Below are 21,146 nucleotides of genomic sequence, written 5' to 3' on the forward strand. Positions count from 1 at the left end.
ATTTATTAATCTAATTGACATTTCATATTAAGCACACAATATATTTCATTTTGATAATTGAAATACATCAGAGTACAACATCATATAGCTTCAGCACTCAGCTACCCCATTACACAACTACACCAGGACCAAGTTTCACATGCAACATCTATAACCTTTCGAGTTTAGCATCATAGACGGTACATAGACAGATGTATCTCATCTGGAAAACTGCTGAAGCAGAAGGCGAATATTGAGCCTTCATTGATGTTGAAGATCTTTGTAACTTTAGGCCAGTGCATGTGGATGATTGACCGTCCATCCTTCGTCCTCTTCAGGAACACTTCAATATTAAACCGTGGGTGTTGTATGAATACCTTCCTCGCCTCCTGACCATACAGGTGGTTTGAGAGGTAATCATCAGTGAACTACTTTGGAAAGTCCTAAAAACAAGGATGTGCATAAATATCTTCTCTATATTGAAAATGGGGCAAAGGAATAAAAAAGGCAAGGTATAATAGTTAGTACCATCCTGTAGTGAACTGATGTCTTCTTCACTGTGCAGACAAAGATCTTGTTGTTTTTTGTCGCTAATTTCTTTATCCTAACAATCTTTTCGAGTTTCTTGACTTGACTGATATTCATGGACAACTCATTTCCCCATATGCAAAAAGGGTTGAACAGTGGGTCAAAACCTCTGACATCAGGACCTACATGTGCAAGACCAAATTGTTAAAAACCTAAATATTAGAATGGTTCCTGCAATTGCACAATAATGTGCTATTAGACAACGGACCATGCACGTGCTAACCTCGATTGTAAACCTCAGTGCTTCCCATTGTTTCCCTGCAACACATATAAGGTAGTTAGTCATCAGGTTAAGGGTTCGCATGCTATTAGTAAAATATGTTGATGAAAAATAAGCACATTGTAGATTCATCAGATTAATTCAAGCCACATGGAAAACCCATTTATCCAAACCAAGCATGATTAAGAACTAGGAAATATAGCACTTGTATATGTTTCTCGTGTATTAAGTGCAGCCAAATTCGATTTATTCCTCACATGCACAACAATACAAAATTCTACCCACGACAATTGGACATCGCAGTGTAGAATTGAACCAAGAGGTTAGCTAAACACCACAACAAATGAACCAAACATTAATTGAGCACCACATTGCACAATATAACATACTCCTAATAGAAGATCAGATAGTTAACCAAACCAAGCATGCTTAACAACTTGGAAATATAGCAATTGTATTTGTTTCTCATGTATTTAGTACAGCCAAATTCGATTTATTTCTCACATGGTATACAATAACAGAATGCAGCCACAACAATTGAACATCGCACACACGCAGTCATTGCGGGATTTTCCAACCGAAGCAATGCATTGACGGTACTGTTGCTTGGCTCACTACTTGCATGGCGCATGCATCTTCTGATCCGACGTCCGAACCACGACATTTTCAAGCAGCAATGACCATACCTCATTGGTGGACTGCCATGGAACAGGAATTCTTTGCACTACAGAAAAATTAGACTTGGCAACTTGTTCCTCCCCCTTCCGGGGTCAATTTGATCGATTCTAAATGGATATTTAAGGTCAAAAAGCATGATGATGGCTCCGTTGAACGCTACAAGGCGCGGCTGGTTGCCAAAGGATTTAAGCAACGATATGGTCTTGATTACGAAGACACTTTAGGTCCTGTCATCAAGCCCACCACTATTCGTCTTCTTCTCTCATTGGCAGTTACTCGTGGTTGGTCCCTTCGACAGTTGGACGTCCAGAATGCATTTCTTCATGGTGTCTTAGAGGAAGAGGTTTATATGCGACAACCTCCTGGTTTTGTTGATCCAGATCGACCACATCATCTTTGCCGGCTCATCAAAGCTATTTATGGTCTCAAACAAGCCCCTCGTGCTTGGCATGCACGTCTTGGTTCTGCCCTTCGGTCACATGGCTTTGTTCCCTCTATTGGAGACACGTCTCTGTTTCTTTTGCAGTGCCTGGAGCTCACGATGTATCTTCTGGTTTATGTTGATGATATTATTCTCATCAGTTCTTCGCCTGCTGCCACCGACAAGCTCATACTAAGTCTTCGACATGATTTTGCTGTTAAGGATCTTGGTCCTCTACACTATTTTCTAGGTTTAGAAGTGACTCATACTGCTGCTGGTCTCTCTCTCACTCAGAATAAATATTCTTTGGACCTCCTTAGGTGTGCGGGTATGTTGAAGTGTAAACATGTCACCACACCCATGGTTGTGGCTTAGAAGCTCTCTGCTGATATTGGTGTGCTTCTCTCTTTGGATGACGCTACAGATTATCGCAGTATTGTTGGTGGACTATAGTATCTTACCATTACTCGTCCGGATCTTTCTTTTGCAGTTAACCGTGTCTGCCAGTATCTTCATGAGCCCCGTGACACACATTGGTCTGCAGTCAAACGCATTCTGCGTTATGTTCGTCTTACTGCTTCCTTTGGTTTGCATCTTAGGCCAACCACCTTTGGAGTGTTGTCTGCCTTCTCTGATGCGGACTGGGCGGGGAGTCCAGATGATAGGCGATCTACGGGGGGATATGCTATGTTTTTTGGTTCAACTTGATCGCCTGGAATGCTCGCAAGCAAGCCACTGTTTCTAGGAGTAGTACAGAAGCTGAGTACAAAGTTGTAGCTAATGCTACTACCGAACTCATTTGGGTACAGTCCTTGCTGCGAGAGTTGGGTATTCCTCAAGACATACCTCCAGTTCTATGGTGTGATAACATTGGAGCCACATATCTTTCATCCAACCCTGTCTTCCATGCAAGGACAAAGCATATCGAAGTTGACTTCCATTTTGTGAGGGAACGAGTTGCACAAAAGCTACTACAAATCAAGTTTATCTCATCTAAAGATCAACTTGCGGATGTTTTCACTAAGCCGCTGCCACTTCCTTTGTTTGAAGTTTGTCGGCGCAATCTCAACCTTCTTGACACCGTTTAAGATTGAGGGAGGGTGTTAGACTCCAAGTCATATACGATTGTAATCTGTGTCCTTTGGGGCATGCTTAGGTCCCGTGCAAGAAATGGGAATGAATTTCAAACACCAGGGCACTATTGATTGCCGGCAAAACGTTGAGATACTTTGTTTTTAAATTCTAGTAAATCCAAAACTCGTCTAATATTCATGTAACATGGCTATAATGGAATGGCACCCGACATGCTGTGGTATTTTTCGTGTCCATTTTGAGAGAAGGCGCACTCGAATAACAGCCAACGAAGGCATTTTGAAACAAATAGCTGCCAATGTAACATGTCAAACGTTTTGTATAATTTAAATTGTGTTCGCTCTGTTAACACGCGACGCCACGCCTCACTCTTTTAATGGCTAGGAGGTGCCGTGCGGACAGGTGCTTGAGTGCTTGACTAAATGGAAGGCGTGCGAGCTGTACTCCAATGCGGAGGCTCAACGGGAAGCGTGCGAGCTGTACGCCGCGCAGGCTCACCGGGAAGCGAGCCCTTTGACTTCCATGGCCGCCCGCCTTGCTCGCATCCTCTCCATTAATGGCGCCCAAGCCGTAGTTTAATTCGATTTTTAAATATAAAACACTCATCGCAAACGTTTTAGTTAGAACCCCATATGCAAACCGACAGCTTCCCCAGGAAGCCAAGGGAAAATGTGCCGAGCAGGATTTGTGCAGCTCTTGATCGCAAACATTTTAGATAGAACACCCGTATGCAAAGTGAGAGCTATGGTCTTCCCCCTTAAGTCGAGGGAAAATCCGCAGCGCAGGATTTGTGCATCCCTTTAACGCAAACGGTTGTTTTGGATGACCCGTGTGCAACCACGTACAAACAATTTGGTAAGAATTGCATCTGTCATATTGGGTATGTTGCCATTTGTCAAACTGGAAAGATTTACATTTGTTGATCTAGTAACATTGCCATTTGTCAATCCTTGTAACACTGCGATTTGTCAAAATATGCAGCTAGAAATCACTAGCACTATCTAATTTTTGCAACTAAAATGCAGTAATTAAGCATAGATTTTATTCATAGATTAAGCAGTCGTTCTTAATTTATACAAACAGTTCAACTCGACAACTGAACCGACCAAACTTTTCCCCAATTGTTGCCAACCACATACTGAAATAGCTAGTTCAACTATGTATACTAGCTAATTTTAAGTACGTTGTACGGTTCGACCACAATTTGCAATGGGCCTTCGGTTAATAGGTAGTCCCAAAAATAATATAAAAGTGCTTAGTAAAGCCCATTAAACATCCAAAACAGATAATATAATAGCATGGAACAATAAAAAATTATAGATACGTTGGAAACGTATCAGCCACCTCCCACCTTCGGGCCGCGGCGGCGGAGCGGAAGATGGCCCTGGCTTTCGACAGTGGTGTGGCAGCAACGGCGGCCGGCAATAGCTGCCGACGGGCAGCGGCGGCGGAGCGTGTGGTGGGTGTTCTGCGCACACCCAACAGGGAAGCCACGCGCACTACATTACGCCGGGGGCTGCGCCCGCCGCCGCGGTGTAGCCTCCCAGCTGGAGCTGTCCTCTGATGATGGCAAAGTGGCTGAGTGACGACAACGTACCAGTGCCATTGGCGATTGTGGGAGAAGCAGACTCGCCAGCCGTGAGGGAGGGGAAAATGCGACGCAGGACTCGCCGGCCGTGAGGGTTTTTATAGCAGGCCGGTAAGCATTGGGATTTTGGGGGATTTCACTGAGTCGGGCGGGAAGCTTGCGCGGGAACCTGCGAGGTTGCGCGGGAACGTGCTCACTGACGATTAATTGGCACCACCATTTGGCCAAAAGAACGCCCCCATGCACTGCGCAAGCTTGTGCTGTAAGCCATCTGCGGCAGCGGGGTGACAAGACGTGCGAGAGGAGGACGAAAGGACACGTACACATACGGTTAATACAAAAAAAACGTTTGCGATTTAATTACCTACTATACCCCCGTCCTGGTTTATAAGTAGGATTTAACTAATAAAATACGAATGCATGTCGCCAAAGATTATATCGTTGGAGTCGTATTTGAACATAGTTTCCTGCTATACAATTTTTGTAACATGCATTAACACTTTTTTGGTTAAATTTAAGGTTATATACCAGCAAGCGTTTGCCCGCAACACACACAGCTTACTCCATCACAAACAGCTCGGATGGATCAACTGTATGGCACGTATCGCACACACAACTCTAATCTGATTCGTGCTTGATGTCTCCTACATCGCTTGCATAGTTCATCTTATTTGCCACGTATCACTGTGCCGGCCTCTGCTCGCGTCCCTCGGCAAGCTCTGCTGGCCGTTAGGCGCCGCGGCGCGCTCTGCTCGCGTCCGTCGGCGCACTCGGCTTGTGGACAGCTTTTCCTTGCGCGTTCAACTGCTATATGCATATATATATGGTTGATCGCCGTTGAGGCGACCGCGGAGCGCTCTGCTCGCGTCCCTTCATGCGCGCTCTGCCAGCGGTTGGGCGTGCGCACGATCACGTTGGGGCCCCATCTGCATGCGGTTGCGCCGCGCGCATTGCCACGCGATGCAGTTACGTGCATCACGATGGAGTTACGCGCTGCAAATTAGAACTGCCATCAGGGCCTGCCGATATTCCTGGCCGTCTGGCTTCCCTTTAATTCCCGTGGCCATTATAACCTTAGTCTCTTCAACCTTTCGATCGCGCCCCACAACACAACAAGCACACCCACGACGACACATAGAGAGGGGATGTCCAGCGGCGCTCCAATGGAGTTCGGCGAGCATAGCGTGGAGACCCACGCGAGGGAGACGGATCTCTCGGTGGTGTACACCATCGACCCGGCCGTGGTGGACGACTACATCAACAGCGTTGAGCAGTTGCTTGATCAAGACAAGTACAAGGTGGTCGGCATCGACCTCCAGTACACCGCCGGTCGTCCCGGCATAGATCAGAAGGTTGCCGTCGCCCAGTTGTGCGTGCGCCATCATGTCCTCATCTACCACTACTGCATGGCCACAGAGCCTTGTGACCGTTTCAATAGGTGTGTCAACAACACCGACTACAAGTTCGCCACGGTGGAAACCAAAGACGATGTAAATGCGCTTAGTGTTGCGGGCTTGGCCTGCAAGAACCTTGTCGAAATCCGTGACCAGTACAGGGTCTGGGGCAGCACGAAGAAGGACTCCCTAGTCGAACTCGCCTCGGCCATCATTGACCCCTACTACGAAAAGATGAAGCAGGATGCCCAGAGAACAAGTCCCCCATCCTGGCACAAGGCCTGGATGCGGCAACTGGATGAACCTCACCTCAGGTTCGCGGCCAAGAGCATGTACACATGCTATGAGATGCACAAGAGGATCGTTGACATGAGGAAGTGCCTCGTTACCCAAATCGACGAGCCCGGATCGAGCCACAAACAGAGCAAGCGTCACAAGAAGTAGATGATGATCAGATGATCGTTTATGCTAGTTAATCATGCATGTAATATATAGTTTACTTTATTGGTGTGTGGAAATGTCATGTGTGTAGTAGCCACCTATGTAATTATGCATGTAATAGTTTACTTTGGTGTGTGCAAATGCCATGGTTGTAGTAGCCACCTATATAAGTGGATGTTTAATTTGGTTATGAAAGCATGTCCTTATAAGTGTGTGTGTGTATATATATACATATATATATATATATGTATATATGTTGTTGTTGTTCTGTATGCAATCCCATCGCACAACACACACGTCTTATTAGCCGCAACCGTCTGTATTATTATCGGTCTTCACACACATTTCTGATTACAGACCTGTTTGCCGTGTATCACACACATCTTGTTAAGTTGAACCATTTTTGTTCTCGTGTCTCAACGCAAACAGTTCATCCGAGTGAACCGCATGCCGTATATCGCACACACCTTCATCTGGCTGACCGTTTCTTTTGTGTTGCCTAATCACAAACAGTTCATCCGAGTGAACCGTATGCTGTATATCGCACACACCTCCATCTGGCTGCCCGTTTCTTTTGTTCCTCCTCATCGCAAACAGTTAATTGAACTGAACCGTATGCCCTGCATCGCACACGCAACTAAAATCTGAACCGTGTTTGATGGCTCCGCCATCGCAAACATTTTGGACCTTTTTGACGGTTCTTTTACACCACTGTTTGCGATTATGGCATCGCACACAGTTTCATCGAAGGGTCTCTGATCGTAGTGTCGCGTTAGCAGCATCCTGCAGTGGGGTCCTTTCTAGAGAAGGAGTTTCTCTCGAAAGAAGTGAGTGGGAGGAAAGTAGAACTTGATGAGGTAATTGTACCTTCTCTCAAACTGGAAAGTAGCACATCATAGAAATCCATTCCCGTGGTGCCTACACCAACTAGAGAGGAAGCTAACGATGATGATCATGAAACTTCAGATCAAGTTACTACTGGACCTCATAGGTCGAACAGAACACGTTCCGCACCAGAGTGGTACGGTAATCCTTTCCTCGAAGTCATGTTACTAGACCATGGCGAACCTACGAACTATGAAGAAGCTATGATGAGCCCATATTCTGATAAATGGCTTGAGGCCATGAAATCTGAGATAGGATCCATGTATGAGAACAGAGTATGGACTTTGGTGGACTTGCCCGATAATTGTCAATCCATAGAAAATAAATGGATCTTCGAGAAGAAGACTGACGCTGATGGTAATGTTACTATCTACAAAGCTCGACTTGTCATGAAAGGTTTTCGACAAGTTCAAGGAGTTGACTACGATGAGGCTTTCTCACCCATAACGATGCTGAAGTCAGTCCGAATCATGTTACCAATTGCTGCATTTTATGATTATGAAATTTGGCAAATGGACGTCAAAACTACATTCCTTAATGGATATCTTAAAGAAGAGTTCTATATGATGCAACCGGAAGGTTTTGTCGATCCTAAAGGTGCTAACAAAGTATGCAAGCTCTAGCCATCCATCTATGGACTGGTGCAAGCATCTCGGAGTTGGAATATATGCTTTGATGAGGTGATCAAAGCATATGGTTTTAGACAGACTTACGGTGAAGCCTGTATTTACAAGAAAGTGAGTGGGAGCTCTGTAGCATTTCTGATATTATATGTGGATGACATATTGTTGATTGGAAATGATATAGAATTTTTGGATAGCATAAAAGGATACTTGAATAAGAATATTTCAATGAAAGACCTCGATGAAGCTGCTTATATATTGGGCATCAAGATCTTTAGAGATAGATCCAGACGCTTAATAGGACTTTCAGAAAGCACATACCTTGATAAAGTTCTGAAGAAGTTCAAAATGGATAAGTCAAAGAAAGGGTTCTTGCCTGTATAGCAAGGTGTGAAGTTGAGTAAGGACTCAAAGCCCGACCATGGCAGAAGATAGAGAGAGAATGAAAGTCATTCCCTATGCCTCAGTCATAGGTTCTATAAAGTACGACATGCTGTGTACCAGACCTTTTGTGTGCCTTGCCATGAGTTTGGCAAGGGTTTACAATAGTGATCCAGGTGTAGATCACTGGATAGCGGTCAAAATTACCCTTCGTTACCTAAGAGGACTAAGGAAATATTTCTCGGTTATGGAGGTATAAAGAGTTCGTCGTAAAGGGTTACGTCAATGCAATCTTTAACGCCGATTCAGATGACTCTGAGTCTTAATCTGGATACATATTGAAAGTGGTAGCAATTAGCTAGAGTAGCTCCACGCAGAGCATTGTAGACATAGAAACTTGCAAAATACATACGGCTCTGAATGTGGCAGACCCATTGGCTAAACCTCTCTCGCAAGCAAAACATGATCATACCTTAGTACTCTTTGGGTGTTATTCACATGGCCATTTGAAATAGATTATTGACTCTAGTAAACTCTTTGGGTGTTAGTCACATGGCGATGTGAACTATGGGTGTTAATCACATGGTGATGTGAACTAGATTATTGACTCTAGTGCAAGTGGGAGACTGAAGGAAATATGCCTAGAGGCAATAATAAATTGTTATTTTATATTTCCTTATACATGATAAAGGTTTATTATTCATGCTAGAATTGTATTGATCGAAAACTTAAATACATGTGTGAATACATAAACAAATACCGTGTCCATAGTAAGCCTCTACTAGACTACCTCGTTGATCAAAGATGGTTAAGGTTTCCTAACCATAGACATGTGTTGTCATTTGATAACGGGATCACATCATTAGGAGAATGATGTGATGGACAAGACCCATCCGTTAGCTTAGCATAATGATCGTTCAGTTTATTGCTATTGCCTTCTTCATGTCAAATACATATTCCTTCCACTATGAGATTACACAACTCCCGAATACGAGAGGAATACCTTGTGTGCTATCAAACGTCACAACATAATTGGGTGATCATAAAGATGCTCTACAGGTATCTCCGAAGGTGTTTGTTGAGTTGGCATTGATCGAGATTAGGATTTGTCACTCCGAGTATCGGAAAGGTATCTCTGGGCCCTCTCGGTAATACACATCATAAGCTTGCAAGCAAATGACTAAGGAGTTAGTAACGAGGTGATGTATTACGGAACGAGTAAAGAGACTTGCCGGTAACGAGATTGAACTAGGTATAAAGATATCGACGATCGAATCTCGGGCAAGTAACATACGGATGGACAAAGGGAATTACTTAAGTTGTCATAACGGTTGGACCGATAAAGATCTTCGTAGAATATGTAGGAGCCAATACGGGCATCCAGGTTCCGCTATTAGTTATTGACCAGAGAGGTGTCTCGGTCATGTCTACATAGTTCTCAAACCCGTAGGGTCCGCATGCTTAACCCTCGTTGATGATACAGTGTTATATGTGTTATATGATTTGGTGACCGAAGGTTGTTCGGAGTCCCGGATGTGATCACGGACATGAAGAGGAGTCTCTAAATGGTCTAGAGGTAAAGATTTATATATAGGATGATGGTATTCGGACACCGGAAGCGTTTCGGTATGCACCGGGTAGCCATCGGGTCACTGGAAGGGGTTCCGGACACCCCCCGGTAGGTATATGGGCTAATGGGCCAAGGGAGGGACAGACCAGCCTACAGGGGGCTGGTGCGCCCCTCTCCCTGGCCAGCCAACCCTAGTGAAGGAAAGGGGGAGGGCTAGCCCCTCCTGCCTTCCCCTCTCATGGGAGAAAGGAAAGGGAGGGGCGCCTCCCTCCCCTGTCCTTCCCCCGCACCTATATATGGAAGAGTGGGGGGCGCGGCTAGGGGAGGACCCCAAGTAGGATTCAACCTACTTGGGGCGCCTCCTTGGCTGCTTCTCCCTCCCTCCCACCTATATATGTGTGGAGGGGAACGCCTAGCACACCACAACATTGTCTCAGCCGTGTGCGGCGCCCCCTCCACCGTTTACACCCACAGTCATATTTTCATAGTGCTTAGGCGAAGCCCTGCGGAGATCACTTCGCCATCACCGTCACCACGCCGTTGTGCTGCCGGAACTCATCCACTACCTTGCTGTCTTGCTGGATCAAGAAGGCGGAGGACGTCATCGAGTTGAACGTGTGCTGAACGCAGAGGTGCCGTACGTTTGGTGCTCGATCAGTTGGAGTGTGAAGAAGTTCAACTACATCAACCGCATTGTCAAACGCTTCCGCTTACGGTCTACGAGGGTACGTAGACGCACTCTCCCCTCTCAATGCTATGCATCTCCATGGATAGATCTTGTGTGTGCGTAGAATTTTTTTTGTTTTCCATGCAATGTTTCCCAACAAGGAACATATACTTGACATGCAGAAAACGATAGCAATAAACTTGACACGATCATATGCTACGTTCATAGTTAGGATCTTGTCCATCACATCGTTCTCCTAATGATGTGATCCCGTAATCAAATGCCAACTCATGTCTATGGCTAGGAAACCATGTCCATCTTTGATCAATGAGCTAGTCCGGTAGAAACTCACTAGGGACATGTTGTCTATATATCCACACATGCATTTGAGTTTCTGGTCAATACAATTATAGCATGGATAATAAATGATTATCATGAACAAGGAAATATAATAACAACCACTTTATTATTGCCTCTAGGGCATATTTCCAATAATCTCCCACTTGCACTAGAGTCAATAATCTAGTATTACATGGTAATGAATCTAACACCCATAGAGTTCTGGTTATGATCATGTTTTGCCTGTGGAAGAGGTTTAGTGAATGGATCTGCAACATTCAGATCCATATGTACTTTGCAAATTTTTATGTCCTCCTCCTTGACTGCATCGCGGATGGAGTTGAAGCGTCACCTTGGGTCTGGTCCTCTTGTGAAACCTTTGTTCCTTGGCTAGAGCAATGGCACCAGTGTTGTCACAGAATAGAGTCATTTGGTTCAGTACACTAGGCACGACTCCAAGATCTGTCAAGAACTGCTTCATCCATACACCTTCCTTCGCTGCCTCCGAGACAGCAATGTACTCCGATTCGCACGTAGAATCAGCAACCACGTTTTTCTTGGAACTGCACCAGCTTACCGCTCCCCCATTTAGAATATATACATATCCAGTTTGAGACTTAGAGTCATCCGGATCAGTGTCAAAGCTTGCATTGACGTAACCCTTTACGACGAACTCTTGATCACCTCCATAAACAAGAAACATTTCCGTAGTCCTTTTCAGGTACTTAAGGATGTTCTTCACCGCTGTCAAGTGATCCATTCCTGGATTACTTTGAAACCTTCCGGTCATACTTATGGCAAGGCTGGCATCCGGTCTTGTGCACAACATCGCATACATGATGATAGAGCCTATGGCAGAAGCATAGGGGGTGACACTCATCTTTTCTCTATCCTCTGTAGTCGCTGGGCATTGAGTCTGACTCAACTTCACACCTTGCAAAATAGGCAACAACCCCTTCTTGGACTGATCCATTTTGAACATCTTCAAAATCTTATCAAGGTATGTGCTTTGTCGAAGTCCTAACAAGCGTCTCGATCTATCTCTATAGATCTTGATGCCTAATATAAAGCAGCTTCTCCTAGGTCCTTCATTGCAAAAATCTTGTTCAAATATTCCTTCATGTTTTCCAAAAGTTCTATATTGTTTCCAATCAGCAATATGTCATCCACATATAATATTAGAAACGCTATAGAGCTCCCACTCACTTTCTTGTAAAATACAAGATTCTCATAAAACTTGTATAAACCCAAACGCTTTGATCACCTCATCAAAGCGAAGATTCCAACTCCGAGATGCTTGCACCAGTCCATAAATGGATCGCCGGAGTTTGCACACTTTTTCATCATTCCCTGGATCGACAAAACCTTTCGGTTGCATCATATACAACTCTTCCTTAAGGAAACCATTAAGGAACGCTATTTTGACATCCATCTGCCAGATTTCATAATCGAGAAATGCAGCTATTGCCAACATGATTCTGACAGACTTAAGCATCTCTACGGGTGAGAAAGTCTCATTTTAGTCAACTCCTTGAACTTGTGAAAACCCCTTTGCCGCAAGTCGAGCTTTATAGACGGTGACATTACTGTCCGCGTCCGTCTTCTTCTTGAAGATCCATTTATTCTGAATGGCTTTTCGCCCTTCAAGTAATACTAAGTCCATACTTTGTTTTCATACATGGATCGCATCTCGGATTTCATGGCCTCTAACCATTTGTCGGAATCCGGGCCCACCATTGCTTCATAGCTCGTAGGTTCACTGTTGTCCAACAACATGACCTCTAAGATAGGGTCACCGTACCACTCAGGAGCTGTACATACCCTTGTCGACCAATGAGGTTTGATAGTAACTTGACCCAAAGCTTCATGATCAGCATCATTAGCTTCCTCTTCAACTGAAGTAGGTGCCACAGAAACTTCTTTCTGTGCTACGCTACTCTCTAGTTGAAGCAAAGGTTCAACAACCCCATCAAGTTCTATCTTCCTCCCACTCAATTCTTTCGAGAGAAACTCTTTCTCGAGAAAGGACCCGTTCTTAGCAAAAAACACTTTGCCTTCGGATCTGAGATAGAAAGTATACCCAATCGTCTCTTTTGGGTATCCTATGAAGACGCATTTGTCCGCTTTGGGTTCGAGCTTTTCCGGCTGAAGACTTTTGACATTAGCATCGCAACCCCAAACCTTAAGAAACGGCAACTTAGGTTTCTTGCCAAACCATAGTTCATACGGTGTCGTCTCTACAGACTTAGATGGTGCCCTATTTAAAGTGAATGGAGTTGTCTCCAACTCATAACCCCAAAATGATAGTGGCAGATCGACAAGAGACATCATAAAATGCACCATATCCAAAAGGGTACGATTACGACGTTCGGACACACCATTACGCTGTGGTGTTCCAGGTGGTGTAAACTGTGAAACAATTCCACATTGTTTTAACTGATTGCCAAACTCATAACTCAGATACTCTCCCCCTCGATTAGATCGTAGGAATTTGATCTTCTTTGTTACAATGATTCTCAACTTCACTTTGAAATTGCTTGAACTTTTCAAATGTCTCAGACTTATGCTTCATTAAATAAATATACCCATATCTACTCAAATCATTAGTGAAGGTGAGAAAGTAACGATATCCACCACGCGCGTCAACGCTCATCGGATCGCACACATCAGTATGTATGATTTCCAACAAGTCACTTGCCCGTTCCATTGTTCCAGAAAACAGGGTGTTCGTTATCTTGCCCATGAGGCATGGTTCGCATGTGTGAAGTGATTCAAAATCAAGTGACTCCAAAAGTCCATCAGCATGGAGTTTCTTCATGCTCTTTACACCAATATGACCTAAGCAGCAGTGCCACAAGAAAGTGGTACTATCATTATCAACTCTACATATTTTGGCATCAATGTTATGAACCTGTGTGTCATCACTATCAAGATTCAATAAGAATAAACCCCTCACAATGGCTGCATGACCATAAAAGATATTACCCATATAAATAGAACAACCATTATTCTCTGATTTAAATGAGTAACCGTCTCACATTAAACATGATCCAGATATAATGTTCATGCTCAAAGCATGCACTAGATAACAATTATTGAGGTTCATCAATAATCCCGATGGTAATCGAAGAGCGAGCGTGCCGACGGCGATCACATCAACCTTGGAACCATTTCCCACGCGCATCGTCACTTCGTCCTTCGCTAGCCACCATCTATTTTGTAGTTCTTGCTTTGAGTTGCAAATGTGAGCAACCGAACCGGTATCAAATACCCAGGCACTACAACGAGAGTTGGTAAGCTACACATCAATAACATGTATATCATATATACCTTTGTTGATGTTGGCCCCCTTCTTGTCGGCCAGATACTTGGGGCAGATCCGCTTCCAGTGGCTAGTTCCCTTGCAATAGAAGCACTCAGTCTCTGACTTGGGTCCAGCCTTGGGTTTCTTCACGGGAGGAGCAACTGCCTTGCCACCTTTCTTGAAGTTTCCCTTCTTTCCCTTGACTTTCTTGAAACTAGTGGTTTTATTCACCATCAACACATGATGCTCCTTCCGGATGTCTGACTCAGCGACTTTTAGCATCGGGAACAGCTCGGAGACTGACTTGTTGATCCCTTGCATGTTATAGTTCAACACAAAGCTCTTGTAGCTAGGTGGTAGAGATTGAAGAACCCTGTCAGTGACAGCCTCTGGCGGGAGCTCAACTCCCAACTCAGCCAGACGGTTGTAGTACCCAGACATTCTGAGTATGTGCTCACTAAAAGACCCATTCTCCTCCATCTTGCAGGCATAGAACTTATCGGAGGTCTCATACCTCTCGATCCGGGAATTCTTCTCAAAGATAAACTTCAACTCCTAGAACATCTCATATGCTCCATGACGTTTAAAATGCCTTTGAAGTCCCGGTTCTAAGCCATAAAACATGGCGCATTGAACTATTGAGTAGTCATCAACACGCGACTGCCAGGCGTTCACAACGTCCACAGTTGCTGGAGGGGGTGGTGCGCCAAGCGGTGCATTAAGGACATAAGATTTTTGGGCAGCCATGAGGATAATCCTCAGATTACGGGCCCAGTCAACAAAGTTGCTTCCATCATCTTTTAGCTTAACTTTCTCTCAGAACGCATTGAAATTCAGAGGAGCTACTACGCGAGCCACTGATCTACAACATAAATTTGCAAAGATAACTTAGAATATTGTTCATGATAAATGACTTCAATTAATCACATTACTTAAGAACTCCCACTCAAATCAACATCCCTCTGGTTGTCCGAGTGTAACACAATGCAAATTCACCAACCCAAGTCCGATCATCACGTGAGATGAGGTGGTTTCAATGGTGAACATCTCCATGTTGATCATATCTACTATATGACTCATGTTCGACCTTTCGATCTCTTGTGTTCCGAGGCCATGTTTGTACATGCTAGGCTCGTCAAGTTTAACCCAAGTGTTCCGCATGTGCAAAACTGGCTTGCACCTGTTGTATGCGAACGTAGAGTCTATCACACCCGATCATCACGTGGTGCTTCGAAATGACAAACTTTCGCAATGGTGCACACTTGGGGAGAACACAATTGTATCTTGAAATTTTAGTGAGGGATCACCTTATAGTGCTACCGTCGTCCTAAGAAAAATAAGATGCATAAAAGGATTAACATCACATGCAAATCATAAGTGACATGATATGGCCATCATCTTGTGCTTTTGATCTCCATCTTGAAAACACCGGCATGATCTCCATCGTCATCGGTATGACACCATGATCTCCATCATCGTGTCGCCGTCGGGGTTGTCACACCAACCATGTTTCTACAACTATTGCTACCGCTTAGCGATAAAGTAAAGCATTACATAGCATTTAATGATTGACACGCAGGTCGTACAATAATTAAAGACAACCCTATGGCTCCTGTCGGTTGCCGTATTCATCGACATGCAAGTCATGATAAACTATTACAAAACATGATCATCTCATACATCAAATATATATCATCATGTCTTTGGCCCTATCATATCACAACATACCCTCCAAAAACAAGTTAGACGTTCTCTACTTTGTTGTTGCATGTTTTACGTGGCTGCTATGGGTAACTAGCAAGAACGATTCTTGCCTACGCAAAGCCACAACGGTGATATGCAAGTTGCTATTTAACCTTCTACAAGGACCGCCTTTGTCAAATCTGATTCAACTAAGGTGGGAGAGACATACACCCGCCAGCCATCTTTATGAAACAAGGTGCATGTCAGTCGATGGAACCGGTCTCATGTACCGTCCACATGTAAAGTTGGTCCGGGCCACTTCATCCCAATCAAGAAAAGACCAAGGAAGGAAGCAATCTGAATATCAACGCCCACAAACTCCTTTGTGTTCTACTCGTGATGTCATCTACGCATAGACCTAGCTCATGATGCCACTGTTGGGGAACGTTGCATGGGAAACAAAAAAATTCCTACGCTCACCAAGATCAGTCTAGGAGATGAACATCTACGAGAGGAGAGATTGCATCTACATACCCTTGTAGATCTCTACGTGGAAGCATTGAGAAACGCGGTTGGTGTAGTCGAGCGTCTTCGTGATCCAATCACGATCCGTTCACGATCTCCCGATCCAAGTGCCGAACGGATGGCACCTCCGTGTTCAACACACGTACGGCTTGATGATGTCTTCACCTCCTCGATCCAGCGAGTGATGGTGAAGTAGTAGCTTGAGTCCTCTGGCAGCACGACGGCGTGGCGACAATGGTGGTGGAGCAATCTCACCAGAGCTTCGCTAAGCTACGCGGAGAGATAGATAGATAGATAGAGAGAGAGAGAGGAACTATGAGGGAGAGGGAGGGCAGTGCTGTGGCATAGATGGGTGCGGCTGCCCTCCCTCTACCCCTCTATATATAGGGGAAGGGAGGAGGAGGTGGAGCCCTAGCGTTTCCCCCAGGGGGGGCGGCTACCACAGATGGGGACGTCCCTAGGGAAACCCTAGGGTGACTTGCCCCCCAAACCAGGTGGAGGCAGCCCTAGGGGGTGCCCCACCTCCTCTGGTGATCATGGGATGGGGTGAGGGGGGCACACAACCCCTTAGTGGGCTGGTGTGCTCCCTCCCCTTGGCCCATGAGGCCCCCCAACACTTGCCGGGGCCCCCAAAACCCCTTTCGGTTCTTCTGGCCATAACCCGGTAACCTCGGAACAATTTCGGACTCCACCCTTCGTCCTATATATCAATCTTCACCTCCGGACCATTCCGGAGTTTCTCGTCACGTCCGGGACCCTAAAAAACCTTCGGTTACCTCCATAACAACTCAACTATACTTATATCGTCATCAAACGTTAAGTGTGTAGATCCTGCGGGTTCAAGAACTATGCAGACATGACCGAGACACCTCTACGGCCAATAACAAATAGCGGGACCTGGATGTCCATATTGGTTCGTATTCTACAAAGATCTTTATCGGTCGAACCTCGATGTCAAGGATTTAGATAATCCTGTATGCAGTTCCCTTTGTCCGTTGGTATGTTACTTGCCCGAGATTCGATCATCGGTATCACCATACCTAGTTCAATCTCGTTACTGGCAAGTCTCTTTACTCGTTCCGTAATACAAGATCCTGTGACTAAATCATTAGTCACATTGCTTGCAAGCCTATTTTGTTGATGTATTACCGAGTGGGCCCTGAGATACCTCTCCGTCATACGGAGTGACAAATTCCAGTCTTGATCCATGCCAACTCAACAGACACCCTCGGAGATACCTGTAGAGCACCTTTATAGTCACCCAATTATGTTGCGACATTTGGTACACACAAGGTACTCCTCCGGTGTCAGTGAGTGGCATGATCTCATGGTCATAGGAACATATACTTGACATGCAGAAAACGATAGCAATAAACTTGACACGATCATATGCTACGTTCATAGTTTGGGTCTTGTCCATCACATCATTCTCCTAATGATGTGACCCCGTTATCAAATGACAACTCATGTCTATGGCTAGGAAACCATGACCATCTTTGATCAATGAGCTAGTCCGGTAGAGGCTCACTAGGGACATGTTATTGTCTATATATCCACAGATGCATTTGAGTTTCCGGTCAATACAGTTATAGCATGGATAATAAATGATTATCATGAACAAGGAAATATAATAACAACCACTTTATTATTGCCTCTAGGGCATATTTCCAAGAATACCATGCTTATGCATGTGTGCACTAAAAACATACCAATGGGGATTCCGGACTCCTTGGAAAGGACTTTTTATTCTGTTGCTCCACTAGTCATCATAATCCGTGCACTTCATTTACTTTAATGTTATTACTTTCAAGTTACAACACTACTCAACAATCATTTATATCCGCCCTCACTCTGCTTTAAGTATACTATTATTTGCAAGAACAAAAATACATAATTCTCTACAAGAGGCAAAAGTATGATTCTTGTTCTCTCTATGGGATCGATACTCTTACTTCAAAAAAGCTACAACTAAACCCTGTGGACTTGCAGACCATTAATAGCATGAATGTCTGCACGAATTTCCTCAGCCTATATGGTTCAGCTGCAAGTTTGACAGAAGTCTCTATATCTCATGTAGAGTCTTTCGTATCAGTCAATGTAGTAAATTATTGAATCACTTCTAGCGTTTCTTTTCTTTGACCTGATCACGAAGATTCTGCCATTTTGTCGAGTTGTACTGCCCTCCCACTCACTCTTTTGCAGAAAACATTTTATTCAAATTTTTTGCACTCTGTGACAAAACACTTTGCCTCGGCGTAGTGATAGAGGAATACCCAACCATTTAGGATAACCTAAAAAGTAGCACTTATTTCAACAAATTTGATGTCGCTCTTTTTAGTATAAAAGCCATAGTCTCTAAAGCATCACATTAAAAAGTATATTGGCGAAACAATCAATGTCATGTCTGATCTCACCATGGCATACATAGATTGATTACATCTACTCAAAATATTATACTCTTAATAATGTTCTAGGAAGTGCAAGCTATAAAATTCTTTTACAGCTCGTCAGACATTGGCTAAATTTGTAACTCAAATATTCTTTTCTGCAATTTTCTTGTTATAATAATTTCTTGTTAATTCTAAAATTCTTTTGAAACATTTAAAAAAAATCCAATTTTATGTCACAATTAGTAAATATAAATATCTACTTGAGTCATCCTTGAAGATAGATAAATCCACCGCTTGCAACAACACTTTATTGGACTACAGACATCAATATACATATTTCCAATTATTTTGCTGCTCGTTCTTCACGGCCTATGAACGGTATTTTAGTTTACTTAACTATTTGGACGAAAGTTGCAAGTGTCAGATGATTTGTAATCATATGACTCCAAAATCCTTCATTATGGAATTTCTCCATGCAGGTTTCTCCAATGTGACTAAATGCAGTGCCACATATGTGTGGTATTCTTTTAGTCTTGCGACATTTAGCGTCAGTGTTATAGATGTTCAGTTCTATCATCAATATTCATAACTTACACCCTATTCACAATAGGATTATGACCCTTTTGTTCATTACACCGGCAAAGACTCCAACATCGGAAACACAATAGAAGATACATACGAAATCTGGTTTCAATGAACTTGAGCGAGTCATGAAGATAACCACAAGCTCTAAAACTATCATAGAGAAAAAGCCAAACAAGAAACAAAAAAGATGATGCCAAGGATGCAAAGGAGCTCTCTACGAACGATACAAACAGGCTAGTCACTCGTGAGGCCCCCTGATAGTATGGCTATTGATCCTATAACCCGGTCTCCCAACTACTATCATGGGACCAGTAAGATAGAAAACCTATCAAGGATATACCTTTGCCTTGCGCATAGTCCACTTGAGCTAGATGATGACAATGTTGACCTCCTCAATTTGGACCACCTTTCTTGATTGCGTTGGCTCGATGAAGACTAGTAAATTACTCCCCATACTCCACTATGGGTGAGCCTCTCTTAGGCACATACTCACTTGTACATTATCACTACAATGGACTGCGATCTTCAATCATGTGATCTCTTCGTGATGCTCCACTTGAACTTGATAACGCAACCTTGATGACGATCAACACTTGATGTCATCCTCCATGGGTCATATGAGATCTTCCTTTTGATATAAGCCCATGGAAACATACCTAACCCCACAAATAAACCTCACATAGACCATGGATTAGCACACAAAGCGTAATGGACAATACTTACCATACCATGAGATAACTTGATCCCAGTTGGTACATCTTCTACACTTTATGTGTTAATCAACCTGAATCCACTCTTTGTACTTAGTCTTGATCAACCATGTATCATATCTTCACTTTTTTATAAAGATGATGTCTTGAAGGTAAACATGAATGTTCACACAATCTTCTTCTTCTTCTTCAATACATGCTTGCAATAGGCTCAGCTCTCACATGACCAATCTTTGGATAACTCCTTCAATAGCACCTTCGTCAACACATAATCTCCTTCTTATAACCTTTAAACTAACGAATGGTCTTCAAGCAATGCCTATGGACAAACCCTTCAAATATAACTCAAGGCAACCATTAGTCCATAGGGATTGTCATCAGTTACCAAAACCAAACATGGGGGCACCATGCTCTTTTAGATGGCACGACAGGTGTGATGGGTTGCGAACCATGGATAGAGGAGGAACACGAGGGAGGGGTGGCGGGCGGGCTAGCAGCAGGCGGTGGAGTCGGCTGGCTGTAACGAGGAGGCGCTGATGGGGGCTTTCGGGTGCATGCATATCGGGCACATGCATAGAGGGTCCATGCATGGTGGGTCGGGCGAGCGTATGTAGAGTCTCGGGTGGGTCAAAAAATTGGTGTCCCGTGGTAGTGTAGGTGATGGGGGTGGTGCATAGTGGAAAGAGGACTAGTCAAAAACAACATGACGAGATATGATGATTGTCATAGAGTGAGTGCCGCCTCGGCTTCCATAGCTCCTCGCATGAAGATGAAGCTAAAAATCCTTGCCGCCACCGATTTTCACTGAATAAATAGGCCTAATACGAAGGGATACACATATATTTTCTTATGAGCTTGTTGGGTGGGGTGGGGTTGGGGGGCATTCGCGCATGTGCTTCCAAGGAGGCCTTCTCTGGCGGCAAAGAGGGGGCGATTGCTGTGACGGCGCGAGCCGCCTCGAGCGGAGCTTCGTGGGGGACAGAGTGAACTAATTTGTTCAACAAGTTGCATTGGATCCAAGATTTCCAATTTCGGTTGAACTAGAGAAGCTCGCAAAGTCATTTTTAACGGCAACAGTATGTA

This window comes from Aegilops tauschii, chromosome 7, assembly GCF_002575655.3.
Source record: "Aegilops tauschii subsp. strangulata cultivar AL8/78 chromosome 7, Aet v6.0, whole genome shotgun sequence".
In the NCBI taxonomy this organism is placed as follows: domain Eukaryota; kingdom Viridiplantae; phylum Streptophyta; class Magnoliopsida; order Poales; family Poaceae; genus Aegilops; species Aegilops tauschii.